The sequence below is a fragment of the Phascolarctos cinereus genome, unplaced genomic scaffold (genome assembly GCF_003287225.1).
Source record: "Phascolarctos cinereus isolate Bilbo 61053 unplaced genomic scaffold, phaCin_HiC Scaffold_4;HRSCAF=312, whole genome shotgun sequence".
Lineage (NCBI taxonomy): Eukaryota > Metazoa > Chordata > Mammalia > Diprotodontia > Phascolarctidae > Phascolarctos > Phascolarctos cinereus.
The window spans coordinates 404,517,268-404,532,069 of NW_027555847.1; the positions used below are offsets into that span (position 1 = coordinate 404,517,268).

Genomic DNA, 14,802 nt, shown 5'->3' on the forward strand with positions numbered 1-14,802 from the left:
CACGGCAAGGACATTTTACCACTTATCTAAAGTTGAAATGGTTAGTCCCAATAAATAGACATGAAGATAGTAGACCAAGAGTATTTAGAAATGTCAGAAACCAATCACATGTGTCCCTAGATTATCTCCTAAAGTATAGGCTACTGAGACCAAAAGTCACATAAATTCAATTGGATTTTACCTAAGAGGCTATGGCCAATCCTACTGCAAGACAAACCAGGGACAAATCCCTCTACTGGAGGGAAGAAGCCTAGACCAAAGGCTGAATGAAGCTGTATCCACAAAAAGCAACAATGTAGTCCAAAAAGCCAGATTGTCTTTCATTACAAAGATAGAGATATTAATTCTGAGTGAGAGTACTTGGAAAAGAGAACTCAGCTTTCATTTGCCCAAACTGAAGTCTATTGGCACAACATCAGGAAAACAGAGATGGGAACATGGTTGGAAGCCACTCTGAGTCTTGTAGAGCAAAACACCTGCCTCAACAACATTCCCTGGCTTCTCTGCACACGTACTCATAGGATCTCACATAGCAGCGACAATGATGACTCAAAGATGGGGAACATCCTGCTCTGCTAGAGAGTGGATCCAAAAAAGACATATTCTCATAATTTTACATGACACATCCTTCCAATGTAAACTCTATAGTTTGTTTAGGGGCTAGGTTTACGTTTCCTGAAGGAGAAAGACTCTTCGGATTTGATTTATGCTGTAGTGAGTTTGGCTTTTACTGAGGAGGTTAAGGTCATAAGTCTTTGAGCCAGGGCCCAGTACTTAAAATCATGACAATTTGTGGCTCTTATGTAAAAGCTTCTGAGAAAATAGAAAACAGTACTGGGAAAGAACTCCACAAAAGCAATGAACCTTCCAGTGCTTGGGAATTGGAAGGATCAACAGAGGAAGAAATTCAGGATAAGATTGAATGTGTTCTCACCACACTAGAAGGATGTGGGATGAGCCAAATGAGAAGTCAACCTCAACAACTACGGGCATTTCTGAGAGCAGTGTTAAGATACTGACCTCTTTAATGTGGAGGACCTCACATCTATCTCAAGGAGCTTTTCATCAATGGCGATGCCATGGAGCCAATAGAACCTATGTCTCACTCATAGTGGTGGTACACAAAACTAGGAAAATTTGGAGGCAGCAGTGAAGTGACAGAGATGCTCTTTTTTTTTTTTGGCTAGGAAATGGGGTTAAGTGTCACACAGCTAGTAAGTGTTATATGTCTGAGGCCAGATTTGAACTCAGGTCTTCCTGAATCCAGGGCCAGTGCTCTATCCACTGCGCCACCTAGCTGCCCCCAAGAGATGCTCTTGAACTAAGTGTTCAAGACCCAGAAGAGGATTTCCTGGCCCAAATCAAGATCCAGAACTAAGTGGGAGCAGGAGTCAAGACAAAATCTTTATATGAAAAACACACCCAGACCTTGCCCTTCACTGGGACCGTGAGGGATACTGAATACACAAATCCAGGAGACAGAGTTTGCTTGATTCTCTAGGCATTTTGAACAATTTCCCATTTTAAGGTAGAGATAGCCCCTCTGGGGTTTACTATCAATGTAAAGAACTGCAAAGCCCCATCTCTCCGTGAGGTGGAGTTTATTGGAATTAGTTGACTCTAACAACCCTGAGTTCTTTTGCCTTATATGTTTGTTGGGGATGGGGGAAGGGTCAATCTATGATAGTACTATAAGTCAGAAGGACCATAGATACATCTGGGAAGGAGACTCACTATAAGGACATAAGCATTTATTAAGTGACTATTATGTATAAGGCACATGCCAAGAACTTTACAAGTATTATCTCATTTGATTATCCCCAAAACCTTGGGAGGTAGGTGCTATTATTGTCCCTATTTGACAATTGAGGAAACTGAGGAAGACAGTGGTTAGGTCACTTGCCCAGGATCACACAACTGTTAAGTTTCTGAGACGGGATTTGAACTATTTCTTCCTGACTCCTGGCCCAGTGCTCTATGCACTGTGCCTCCTAGCTGCCTCCTAGAGAAGGGAGGAGATTTGTTTTGATTATGTATAATTTCAATTATACCTTTTTTTCTTTAATTGTCATGTTAAAATGAATCAGTCCCATATTTGATGCCTTGTTACCTATAGTACTTGTATGAGAGCTGGATATCTTTTTCTTTTTTGTAGAGAACTAAACATAAACTAAATATTTATTTCCAAGGTAAACCCTGGGACAGAGTTGGGAGGGGAGTAGAGGATGGGATGCAAAAGATGCCAAATTCTGAAGTCCCTAGAGAAGATCTTGGGTGAAGCCAAAAAGCCAGAAAAACAAAGATTATGTAAGTAGTGCCCCTCCCCCTCCAATCAAGTCTATTTCCTATAAACCCAGAACATCAGTTCTGGGTCACTGGTTACATATAAAATGTATTACTTGCTCTCAAAGAGCTTACAACCTAGTTGGGCAAACAAAACTTAAACTATGAAACATTAATAATGTATGCAGCAAAGTGCCAACTACATATACATATGAACAACATATGTACATACAATTACATATAGACTAGTCCAGAAGAGAGAAAGATATAGAACATCATTATCTACCTCCCTGCTTCTTTATCTAGCTCACACTGACCAGATCCCAGAGTGTGGCTCAATGCAAGAGTTCACTGTGGGCTAGACCAAGTGACCCAAACTGAGCTAGGAAGCAGGACTCAGATGAGTGCAGGAACTTCATCTCTAGCTGATTCATCCAAAAAGACTAGGGTCAAAGATGGGTTCATGGTTCAAACAGATCTTGACAATCAACTGTGTCATTTCCACATATGAAAAGCTGCAACTAGGATACTGTCATTTTATTATTTCCATCCCCAATACGCCTCACCGAATTCTTACACAGTATTTCTGTTCCCTTATTCCCTCTTGGCATAGATTTCCCATTCAGCATGAGGACATTTGGGATTCCAATGTTTCCTGTGAAGATGAAAGGACCTTTCAGTCAAGAATAGAAAAGTAATTCACAAAGAAATTACATTTTCTTTTTATAGAAATGACTACTGAGATAATTGACTCAGATGCAGTAAACAGATTTATTCAGTGAATCAGCTAAGAAGCCACAACTAAAAATCCTCAGATTTTCACTTTCTACATGGAAACTTTTTCTTCTAATAGAAGAAATTTATGATACTTTGATAAGTTGCTGGTTCTGTAGATAGAATTCCTTGATATGGGTATCTTCTCCAACACAGATCAGATCATAACCCTTCCATATCTTCTCATTCAGTGACATTCTCCTTTTTGTCCTTTCATAATGTTCTATAGAAGATTTAAAATAAATATATATAATATAATTATATATATATATATATATAATATATATTATATATATATATATATATATATATATATATATAGATGTACTCCTAGACATCTCTCTTTTTCTCTCTCTGTATATACATATATATATACGGTATTCATATATATGAATACCCACACATATATAGATATAGATACACACACAATTAATGCCTCTTTACCTGTGTTTACACCACAGTCATAACTGGGAGAGGAAAAATAATATTCTGCATCCTCCAGATTGAACAATTCTTTTCGCAAAAAACAAAAACAAAACAATAAAGCAAAAACATTTGAGACAATGACCACTTCTATGAGGTGGAAGATATATTTCATTTTTTTAGTACATTCATTGGTTTCCAATTATTCAAGATTATTTTCAGTGATCTTTTAATTCGCACTGATATCATTATTCACATGGTTCTTTTGGTTCTTATTTAATTTTGTATCATTTCATACAAAATTTCCTGTGCTTCTCTGAAATCCTCATATTTGTCCTTTCCTAATGCATAATAATATCTGATTCAAATTATATATAATTATTTCCCAGGTATTCCTCAATCAATGACTACCTCCTTTTTTCCAGGTCTCCAATACCACAAAAAGTACTGCTATATGTATTTTGTTATATATTTTATAAAGAATTAAAATGGAGGGCAGGGACTCATAGGATAGAGAGAAAGAAAACCAGAATTGAAAAGTTAAAAGCTGTTGGGACACATATATGGATTCATGTCCTATGCAGGAAAGATTACACATGATCCTTCCAAGTAACCAGGTACTTCAAGGAAGCACATAGATCAGGTAACTACCTATACTGTTTCCTCCAACTGTTATCTCCATTCTATCACTTATTTTCTCTCTCACTATCTGCTGACTCCTCTACTGCCTACAAATTTGCTGATTCCTTGCTATCCTGAAAAACCCTCATTGATCCTTCCATCCCTATGATTCTTTAGTTCTTTTGCCCTTTGTGGCTAAACTTATTGAAAAGGCTGTTTACAATAGGAATGTCCACTTTCTCTTCTCTCATTCTCTTCTTAACTACTTAAAATCCATCTTCTGACCTCATCATTCTACCTAACTGCTTTCTCCAAAGTTACCGATGATCTCTTACTTCATGAAGTTTGCTTGATTCTGTAGGCATTTTGAACAATTTCCCCTTTGGGGGTAAAGAGAAGAAAATATCACTCCCTCCCCAACTCGATAAATACCATTTGCTCCCTATTGCCTCCCGGGTCAAATACAAAATGCTATGTTTGGCATTCAAAGCCCTTCATAACCTAGAATCCCAACCCCTACCTTTCAAGTCTTCTTACACTTTACTCCCTCCCACGTAGTCTCTGATGCAGTGACACTGGTTTTCGGGCTATTCTTCAAACGAAGACACTCCATCTCTCAGCTTCATGCATTTTCTCTGACTATCCCTCATGCTCATCTTCACCTCCTGGCTGCCCTGACTTTGTTCAAGGGCCTGCTAAAATCCCACATTCTACAGGAAGTCTTTCCAATCTCTCTTAATTCTAGTGCCTTCCCTATCTTAATCATTCTCCGCTAATAAGCTTTAAATAGCTCGATTGCATATATTTATTTTCTTGTTATCTCTCCTATTAGATTGTGAGCATCTTGGGGGCAGGGACTGCCTTTCGCTTTTCTTTGTATCCTCAATGCTTAGCACTGCGCATGACATGTGTTGTTCTTGTTCAGTCATTTTAGTCATGTCCAAATCTTTATGATCCCATCTGAGGTTTTCTTGGCAAAGATACTGAAGTGGTTTGCCATTTCCTTCTCCAGCTCATTTTACAAATGAAAAACTGAGGCAAACAGAGTTAAGTGACTTGCCCAGAGTCACACAGCTAGTGTCCAAGGCCAGATTTGAACTCAGGAAGATGAATTTTCCTGATATAGTAGGCACTTAACAAATGTTTATAGACTAAAAATGTGGTCCCAGAGATGGCAGAAGCAGCTGTAAAAGAATGGAGTTCTTGGACCAGGCTTCTCTCACCAATCAGAATCACCCCTGGATTATATCAAGTTCCTGATCCAAGCAGAGGAATTCCTGGCACACTTGATAACTTGATAATTAGGAGGTACTCTGAATGTTCATGCCTCATTCAACAAGCATTTGTAAATCATGGTACCATATGTAAAACATACAGTATACAAAATTTGGGATGAGAAACTTGGTTGCTCAGATACAATACATGAAATTTGATAAATATATTTCAACAATAGACATTTGGCTGCAAAAGTAAACACATCTAATGCATAACAAGTACATGCTATGGTGGGGTTTGTAATAGACTAAGGTAAATGTTCATTTGATAGCAACTTCTACTTTCTACTCTATTTTAATATATGCCTCAGGAATTTCATTCTGACCTGTTTCCCAACCCCAGCAGATTTCCCCATGAGTAGGAGGTTTGTCTTTAGATTGCACTTAAATTCATGGTAAATATCTAGTTCCCTTCATGTGTTGATCACATTGATTTTTTTCTACCATAATTTCATTTCTAAAGGAAACAGTTTTAGGTATTAAGAATTAGAACCAAGCTACTCTTTTGTAAGGAGAGGAAGATTTGGGGTGGTAGAGGAGTCAGAAGGTGTGCAAAAGGAGGGTAGAGAGACTGACTAGAATAAGAAAAGGTCTAGATTGATGACCCAGCAATGAAGATTTGATTCTTCTAAGTGGGCAAGTGACAGAACTCAGTCTAGAGCTTAACAATTTTGTCTTCAGCTAATGGATTATGTGATGGATTAGGGCTTAAAGGCAAATCCATATTCCCATACTTCAATAAAATCCATGTTTTTATAATGTTACATGAAAGTTTACCAAATATAATTTTAAAATTCTGAATGACACAGATGTGCTAAAAATTATTAGATTAAGATTTTGTCTTGGAAATCTCAATAGTTTTGTGCTGCTTATTTCAACAACATTACTTACCACTGAGAATAGTCTTCTGTGTTTACTGCTTATTATGAAGCTCTGTAGGGACTCTTTCATGATTTTAGATTAAAATGAATCTATTTAACATTTGTTGGCTCCATAAATCTTTGCTACATGCTATATTAAACCTCAAATTTTAATTGGTTTTCATGAGGAAAACTCGTTAAAATGAAATGAAAATATCTGAGTATATATAAAATGTTGGTTTGTATGTAGGAAGGGGGGGGTGAAGTGTCACATGAGAGGTAGCACACATGGTATAGTGGATAGAGAGTTGATCTTGGAGCCAGGAAGACCTGAATTCCAATTCTGCCTCTGACATATCCTGGTTGTATAACCCTAGGCAAGTCACTTAACCTTTCAGTGCCTGAGGCAACTGTCTTAATTCTCTAAGTTGCCCAAAAAGTGCTGACCTGCATTGGCAGGGAAAGTTTCCTTATTTGGTAATTCCCTATATCAATGAAATCACAGCTCCAGTCATATGTGTGTGTGTTTGTGTGTGTGTGTGTATGTGTGTATGTATTTAGTTATATAGCAAATTAATATGCTGTATATTTCCAATTCTATACACTTTGTTCATATACACATATATTTGTGTACATATTTGTATATATGTATATATATTTTACATACATATTACTGTATACAAATATACATTATATATCTATACACAAACTAATATTTTGGGAATGTACAGGGTATTATATATATTTATATACAAACACACATTTCTATTTATAGATAGTACTATGTATAGTATTCAAATCTGGGAACATATAATGTTTTACATAAGTATATGTATATATTCCTCTATATAGACAATGATATATGTGTGTGTGTGTGTGTATACCTTTCTCTATGTATGTATATAAGTATGTATATACACACACAATGTGTGTATTTTTATTTATTCAATACTTCTCATGTATATTTAGATATATGCCCTTCTTTTCCCCCGGAGGGAGACTTTCCCTTTACCCCCAGTCATTGCTCAATTCACTGGCACAGTTCCCAGTGGAAGTCACAGGGTGAATTGCTGTATAGAGACTATCACCATCAGTCTGTGATTAGTATTCTGCTTCTCCTCCTACTTGGGACTCGTCTCCTGACTCTGTGCCTTTCTACTGGATGTCCTGGAATGTACTTACACTTTATTTCATCTCTTACAATTCTTAGTTTTCTTCAAGGCCCAGCTCAAATGCTACCTTCCACATGGGATACTTTTTCTGATGCTCACAGCTCCTTTCTCTCAAAAGCACCTGATAAGCATTTTGTATGTATTTTGCATATACATATAAATATATATGGGCAGCTAGGTAACACAGTGGATAGAATGCTGGGCCTATAGTCAGGAAGACCTGAGGTCAAATCTGGCTTCAGACATTTATTAGCTGTGAGACCCTGGGCAAGTCACTTAACCCTGTTTGCCTTAGTTCTTTATCTGTAAAAATGAGCTGGAGAAGGAAATGGCAAATCACTCCAGCATCTTTGCCAAAAACAAAAACAACAACAAAACGAATGGGGTCATGGAGAGTTGGACATGACTGAAATGACTAAACAACAAATACATACATACATACATATATACATATATATGTGAATGTATGCATATATATATATATATATGTATATATTATCTATCTTCTCTAGCTATACTGTAAGCTCCTTGGGGCAGGACTACTTTTGCTTCTATCTTTGTATTCTCAACACTAAGCATATAGTAGGCACATAGTAGGTGCTTAGTAAATTATTACTGATTGATTGATTCTCCTCCCTTGAAGAGATTATTTGATATTGTATTTCAATTGTCATCTGTACTTGGATTCAATTCAAATTCAACAGGCATTTATGTTAGGCATCTGTTGTGCCAGGGACCATGCTGAACCCTGGGATCACAGAGACAAAAATGAAGAATCCCTGTCCTCAAGAAATTTATATTCTACTGAAGGAAAATGACATATACTCAGATAAAGTAAATATGATGTATATATATACAAAGGTTGTTTTAAATAGTAATTTGACATGACGGGGCACCAACAATTGAGCAGACCAGGAGAGACCTTATGTGGGGAGTGGTGTTTGAGCTGAGCCATGGATAACTCCCAAATGCACATCTCTGCTCCTGCCTTCCCTCTTTCAGTGCAGAACAGCATCTCCTATTATCTGAATGGAATTTCTCACCCTGACCCAAAACGTATTATCTTAGAGGGACAACTTAATAGTTCTTATACCAAAACCTTCCCTAATACTAAAATAATTCCCACAACCATGACAGTTCCACAGTCTTGCCCAACATCTGACACATCTTAATCTGACATTCCTTACAGAAGGTGGAGGGTGGGGAAAGAGGCAGAATTGGGTTTTTCTCCCCAGCTCACCTGATGTCATCAAAGGATGTAATAGCAGATGAGGAGGTATTAATGTGTTTGCCCATAGTGTTTTACCACTTCTCTCTGGTGACCCTTAAAATACACAACCAATCAGTCTGAGCCAGTCCAAAGAAGAGACCAAGCTAAAAGCTTTCTTGTTCACTGTCACATTATAGTGTCCCTCTCTTGTTCCAGGATGGTGAGGGGAACTGGGGGGCAGGGGGGAAGGACCAAGGGACAGCATTCCTTTCATTGCATCCCACTGCCAAATCCTTCATCTAAGCCACATTTAGCTCAGGCAAAAACAGACTACCAAAATTTCCCCTCTAAATGCCTTCCACTTTCATTGACTCCCCTTCCTATTTTGTTACCAGATGAGTATGCTATGTTCAACCATGGCTTATGCCTTCTCAGTAACTCCACATTTTCAAAAAATAAAGCACAGACTTTAGCCAGTGACCTCAAAGCATTTTCTACCTTGCTTTCTTCCACCTTGCCACACTCATATCCCTATACATCCTAAATGTTCTCTACTGAAAAGATCACCAACTGCTAACAAAAAAAAAAAAAAGAGCCTCTTATCAAATTTGGGGGTATAGAAAAGGCTTGTGTGAATGGCCTGAAGTGGTTGAGTTTGCTGGGTGAAATTATAACTAGCAAATATCTCAAAACCCTCTGCTCTCCCAAAACTAAGAAGGAGGAAGTTTGTCCTGTAAGTCATGTTCATGAAGGATATACATCTTCAACTCCCTTTGAGGTTGTGTTTGGCAGCCACTGTTGGAAACACAGAACGACGTCAACATTGGCAGGAGGAGTGGATGGTGAGGAGGAATAATAGATGAACAGAGTTAATGCCAAACTAGGTTTTAATCATGTTTTGAAACCAAAGCCCAGTTGAATTCAAAATGCAGAAAGCCAATAGGATTTTAGAACAAAAAAAAATAGTAATCAAGTTAAAATGCAAATAGAAAAGCAAATTGAGTGGAAGAAAATTAAGCTAACAGCTTGCCTTCTTTCTGAAAAGAAACCGGCTTGTGTTGACCTTAAAGGACTTTTTCTTTTTTAGGATACCAAACACTACATGACTGCTGTCAGTACATTTCCCAGCAACTTTTAGATATATATGTCAAAAAGGAAATAACAGATCTGAGCTTTGATGATATCCCACTTAAGTTAAACCTGATCAGTCCTTTGTTAAAAGACAGCAGCTGCTGTATTCTTGGCCCATCACTCTTCATGGACTGATCTCTTTGTCCTGTGGACATCACAACCTTTTTGTTACCATTGAGCTACTCCATCACCAATTGTCACAGAGCAGCTGGATCAAGCTGGAGGTGTCACTTTCTGACTATTGACAGCTGTGTCACAGAGTTTCAAATTGCATCTCACTAGGTCTTTAAAAAGCATTTCTTCTTCCTGTCTGGTATGTAACTGCCATCTTTCCATTGCATAGCGTCTCTGTCATCTGTTCTCCTTCCCTACCCAGTCCAGTGGATCTAAATTATAATGAACATAACCCCCCTAACATTTAAAGAAAACTTTCCTTTACTTGTGGATGACAGGATCATAGGATCTGAGAGTTCAGAAGGTCTGCAGAAGTCACCTTGTTCGGTCCATACCTGAACAATGGGTCATCCAGAGAACTTAAAGAGGAAAGAGACAGTTTAGGCATGACCTCTGCAAGAGAATTGACTCAGTAGGGTAATAATCATGGCTGAGGTAAAAATTACTATTGGAAATAATAACAGCTAGCATTTATATGGGCAGCTAGGTGGTGCCATAGTGCCTGGAGAGCTGGCCCTGGAGTCAGTAAGACTCATCTTCCTGAGTTCAAATTTGGCCTGAGACTTACTAGCTATGTGACCTAGGGCAAGTCACTTAACCTTGTTTGTCTCAGTTTCCTCATCTATAAAAATGAGCTAGAGAAGTAAATGGAAAACCATGCCAGCATCTTTGTCAAGAAAACCCCAAATGGGGTCACAAAGAGTTGGACACAACTGAACAACAGCATTTATATAGTGCTTATTATGTTCCAGGCACTTTGGTAAGCATTTTATGAATATTATCTCGTTTGATCTTCACAAGAGTCCTAGTAGTAGGTACTTTTGTAAACTGAGGGAAATAGAGATTAAGTGACTTGCCCAGGATCACACAGTTAGTAAGACTGCATTTGAACTCTGCTGCACCGCCTAGCTTCCTCCTTTAAAGGGGGTGAAATGTGTCCAAATCATTTTCCAAGGGAGTATAAACCAGAAATTCACACGGGGAGCCAAGATTTCTTGGGAGACACTAATGTCTAAGGGATTGACGTGGAAGTGGGAAAGCTAGGAGCTTGTTTAGGGCATCATGTCATCAGGAGTGTTGCTGAAATTACTCTTTCTCTTGGGTAATATTACTCAAGCTGAAGCCTTCTATGGTTGAGGGGTGCCTTCCTCAACTCTGCCCTGCTCTGAATCATAAGGAGCGCCACAGGCTAGGTCTGCCATTGCTTCTCCTCAGTCAGAATCATTGGCAAGCCTATAGGCTCTGGCAGTGACACCTATTTTGGGCTTTACTTTAACAGACAACTAATTTCTGTCTGTGTCTTAATGCTGGTCCTTACTAATGCACCTGATCCTAACATGACCCACAAATGTGACAGAGGACATTTCTGGGTTCCGAAAACAGATTCCAAAATCTAAAATCCAAAATCCAGAATCCAAAATTCCAAAATCTAGGCAGGTAGATGGTTCAGTGGATGGTTCAGCTAGATCCTAGAGTCAGAAGCATGAGTTCAAATCCAGGGTCAAATACTCAATGTGACTCTGGGCAAGTAATTCAACTTCTGTCTGCCTCAGCTTCCTCAACTATAAAATGGGGATAAAAATAGCATCTACTTCACAGGGTCAAATGAAACAATACAGGCATTCCTCATTTTGCTGTGCTTCACAGACATTGTATTTTTTTTAAAACAAATTGAAAGTTTGTGGCAACCCTACATTGAATAAGTCTATCGGTATCATTTTTTCCAACAGCATGTGCTCACATCTTGTCTCAATGTCACATTTTGGTAACTCTAACAATTATTTCAAACTTTTTTAAATTATTATTATATCTGTTATGGTGATCTATAATCAGTGATCTTTGATGTTACTATTGTAATTGTTTTGCTCCATGAACCATATCCATTGAAGACAGCAAACTAAATAGATAAATGTTGTGTGTGTCCTGACTGCTCCACCAACCCGCTGTTCCATCTCTCTGCCTCTCTTAGGCCTCCCTATTCCCTGAGACACAACAATATTGAAATTAGGCCAATTAATAACCCTATAATGGCCTCTAAGTATTCATGTGAAAGGAAGAGTCCGATCTCTTTGGCAAACTTCACTGTTCTCTTATTTTATAAAATTGCCACAGCCACCTCAATCTTCAACAACCACCACCCTGATAGTCAGCAGCCGTCAACATCCAGTCAAAACTCTCCACCAACAAAAAGATTAAAACTCTCTGAAGGCTCAGATGATGATTAGCGTTTTTTAGCAATAAAGGATTTTAATTAAGGTACGTACGTGTTTTAGACATAATACTATTGCACATTTAATAGACTACAGTATAGCATAAACATAACTTTTATATGCACTGGGAAACCAAAAAATTTGTATGACTCACTTTATTGCAATATTCATTTCATTGTGGTGGTCTAGAACAAAACCCACAATATCTCTGTGGTATGCTTGTATTTATAAGAAAAAAAAGGCTTAGCACCAGAGTTTATTACATGATAGGCACTTAATAAAGGCTTATTTCATTCCTTCTTGCACCTAGCCAAATTAATTTAGGAAATCCTTCCTTGGGTCGCATTAAACCTAACTTCTATAGCAAGAAATTATACATAAGAGAGCACTTTTGTTGATCTTAAACCTTTTCAACAAAGGAAATAGAATCTAAGTAATATTATCTAGATGAGTAAATTTTTTACTGCACAAACATAAAAGATTTTAGACAATTCACTGTTTATAACTTATTACATTAGAGATAATAGCTTATAGACATTTTTCTCATATATTTTTTAATGAGTCACAGGGTCACTCAACCTGAATCTGTTGCAGAGGATTACAGGGTATAAGAATTCACAAAGAATGTTATCTCAAATTAAATCAACATGTATGTTGATAGCTAGTTATTTCAGTGCAAATGGATAATGGAAAATAATAAAAATGTGTTGGAAAATATATTTCCAGAGATATGTGGACAATAGTGAAGTGGCACTCTCATATATATAGTGAATACTTTTTTTTTCCAAAAAGAGTTAAAAGGCACCAGACAGGAAAAACATTACAAAAATATAATGGTGGTTTGAGAACTTACTTGTAAACTGGAATTTGTAGTTCAGATGGATAAGTATATTTCCTTTCAGCCCTGAGAGTGATTTGGAACTATCTTTGAACTGTAGGTAACCCAGGAGTTTTTAAAGGGACCCAATGCAAGTGCTCAGCAGCAGCAGCGGCAACATTCACTCTGCAGGAATTAATGAGTGGAAAGTGAAAGAATCAGCAACATAGGGGCAGCAACTGAAAGCAGAAAATGAAAATGAAAAATCAAAAGGAGAAAATGAAAAAAAAATCTGAGTTGCAGCAAAGAAGGGAGATAAGCAAGCATCTCAGACCACAGGGTTGAGACAGAAGCTGTCACTTGGTTGTACTCACATCTTTAAGGTTTGTTCCCCCCAAAAGCCTGCTCTTTCTCCACCTTCCCATCTCCATATCTTTCTACTAACAGACACTCTAATACCCTCTACTTATTTACTTTATCTAAAAATTCCTGTATCCTTATTTTGCCTCAAACATTAAGAGATCTGGAGTTAGCTATAGATACACAAAATGGGACAGAGAAGCAAACCTCCATGTATTTGAATGTTGGGGATTTTTCCTAACTGGGGGCTCTGAGTTATTGTCATAATAATAATAATTTTTCATCTGGTATAAACTCCATAAAACAGTAGAAGGGGCTATGGACACTACTATATTGCTCATAGGCTAAAAGTAAGCTAGCATGGGACAGGGTTAATTAAATATCAAACCTCTGATATGAGAAAGAATTAGGGGGTTGGGCATGATCATGTTACCAGAAATGCTGAGTCTGACATCTCTTAAGTTCAGAAGTTCTTAGTGTCAGTGTGCTAAGCCAATCTGGTGTTTGTAGTAAATCTGCAATTAATGTGGTGAGCTCTTGAGAGTGGGAAGTAGAGAAGTGGGGAGGACGAGGTTACCTAGGAGGAACAAATAGCCCAGTTTGGAAATAGAGCAGGTTAAAGTTCTTACAGTCACAATGGGATTGAGCCTGTCAGTGGCCCTGTATTTCCAGATAGAATAAGGAGACCCATTTCTTTTTTTTTTTTTTAAAGAAGGAAAAATATGAGCAATGTTGTTCAGTCCTATCCAACTCTTTGTGACTTTTGGGGTTTTCTTGGGAAAGAAATGAGTGGTTTGCCATTTACTTCTCTAGATCATTTTACAGATAAGCAAACTGAGGCAAATAGGGTTAAGTGACTTGCCCAGGGTCACATAGTTAGTAAATGTTTAAGGCCAGATTCGAACTCAGGAAAAATGAGTCTTTCTGACTTCAGGCCCAGCACTCCGTCCACTGTGCCACCTAGTTGCTCCAATATAGGGGATAGCCAGTGCAAAGATGCATAGATTCAATTAGAATCTGGAAAACCATTTGAAGTATGGACTAGATGGCTTCTAAGAACCTTTCTAATTCTAAGATTATATATGTATATATATTTTGTCCTTGCTAGGGTAAGGCTGAAATGATCTAAACTGGTATATTACTGGCAGCAGAATTTTGATTGTTGAAATGGATTGATCCTGGTGCAAAATGTTTATTTTATAGACAAGATTTTTATGGTTGTGAACTATTCATTATACTCAGTGATATTAACATTGATTTAAAATATTAATTCTAAAATTTTCCTTTAAAAATATTTAATAAGTATTTTATTTGTGTCAGCCCTGATTGTTTATTCAGGCACTGTATGTCGTGGGTAGATCACCAAATATAACACTACAACTTTGAGTGCAAGCTAATAAATATTTAAATGTGTTTTTATTTTCTCTACATGTGCTCAAACTTTCATTAAAAGGTGACTTTCAAAAAAAAAAAAGAAGGAAAAGGGGCTGAGT

At 37.6% G+C, this 14,802-nt stretch overlaps 1 long non-coding RNA gene across 1 annotated transcript; it reads left to right on the forward strand.

Annotated features, from left to right (window-relative positions):
* Positions 1–2,195: 2,195 nt before the first annotated feature.
* LOC110220409 (uncharacterized) lies at positions 2,196–13,392 on the forward strand. The gene is made up of 3 exons (XR_002327861.2): positions 2,196–2,307; positions 12,035–12,178; positions 13,071–13,392. It is a non-coding gene; the product is annotated as an uncharacterized LOC110220409 (long non-coding RNA).
* The last annotated feature ends 1,410 nt before the right edge of the window (positions 13,393–14,802 follow it).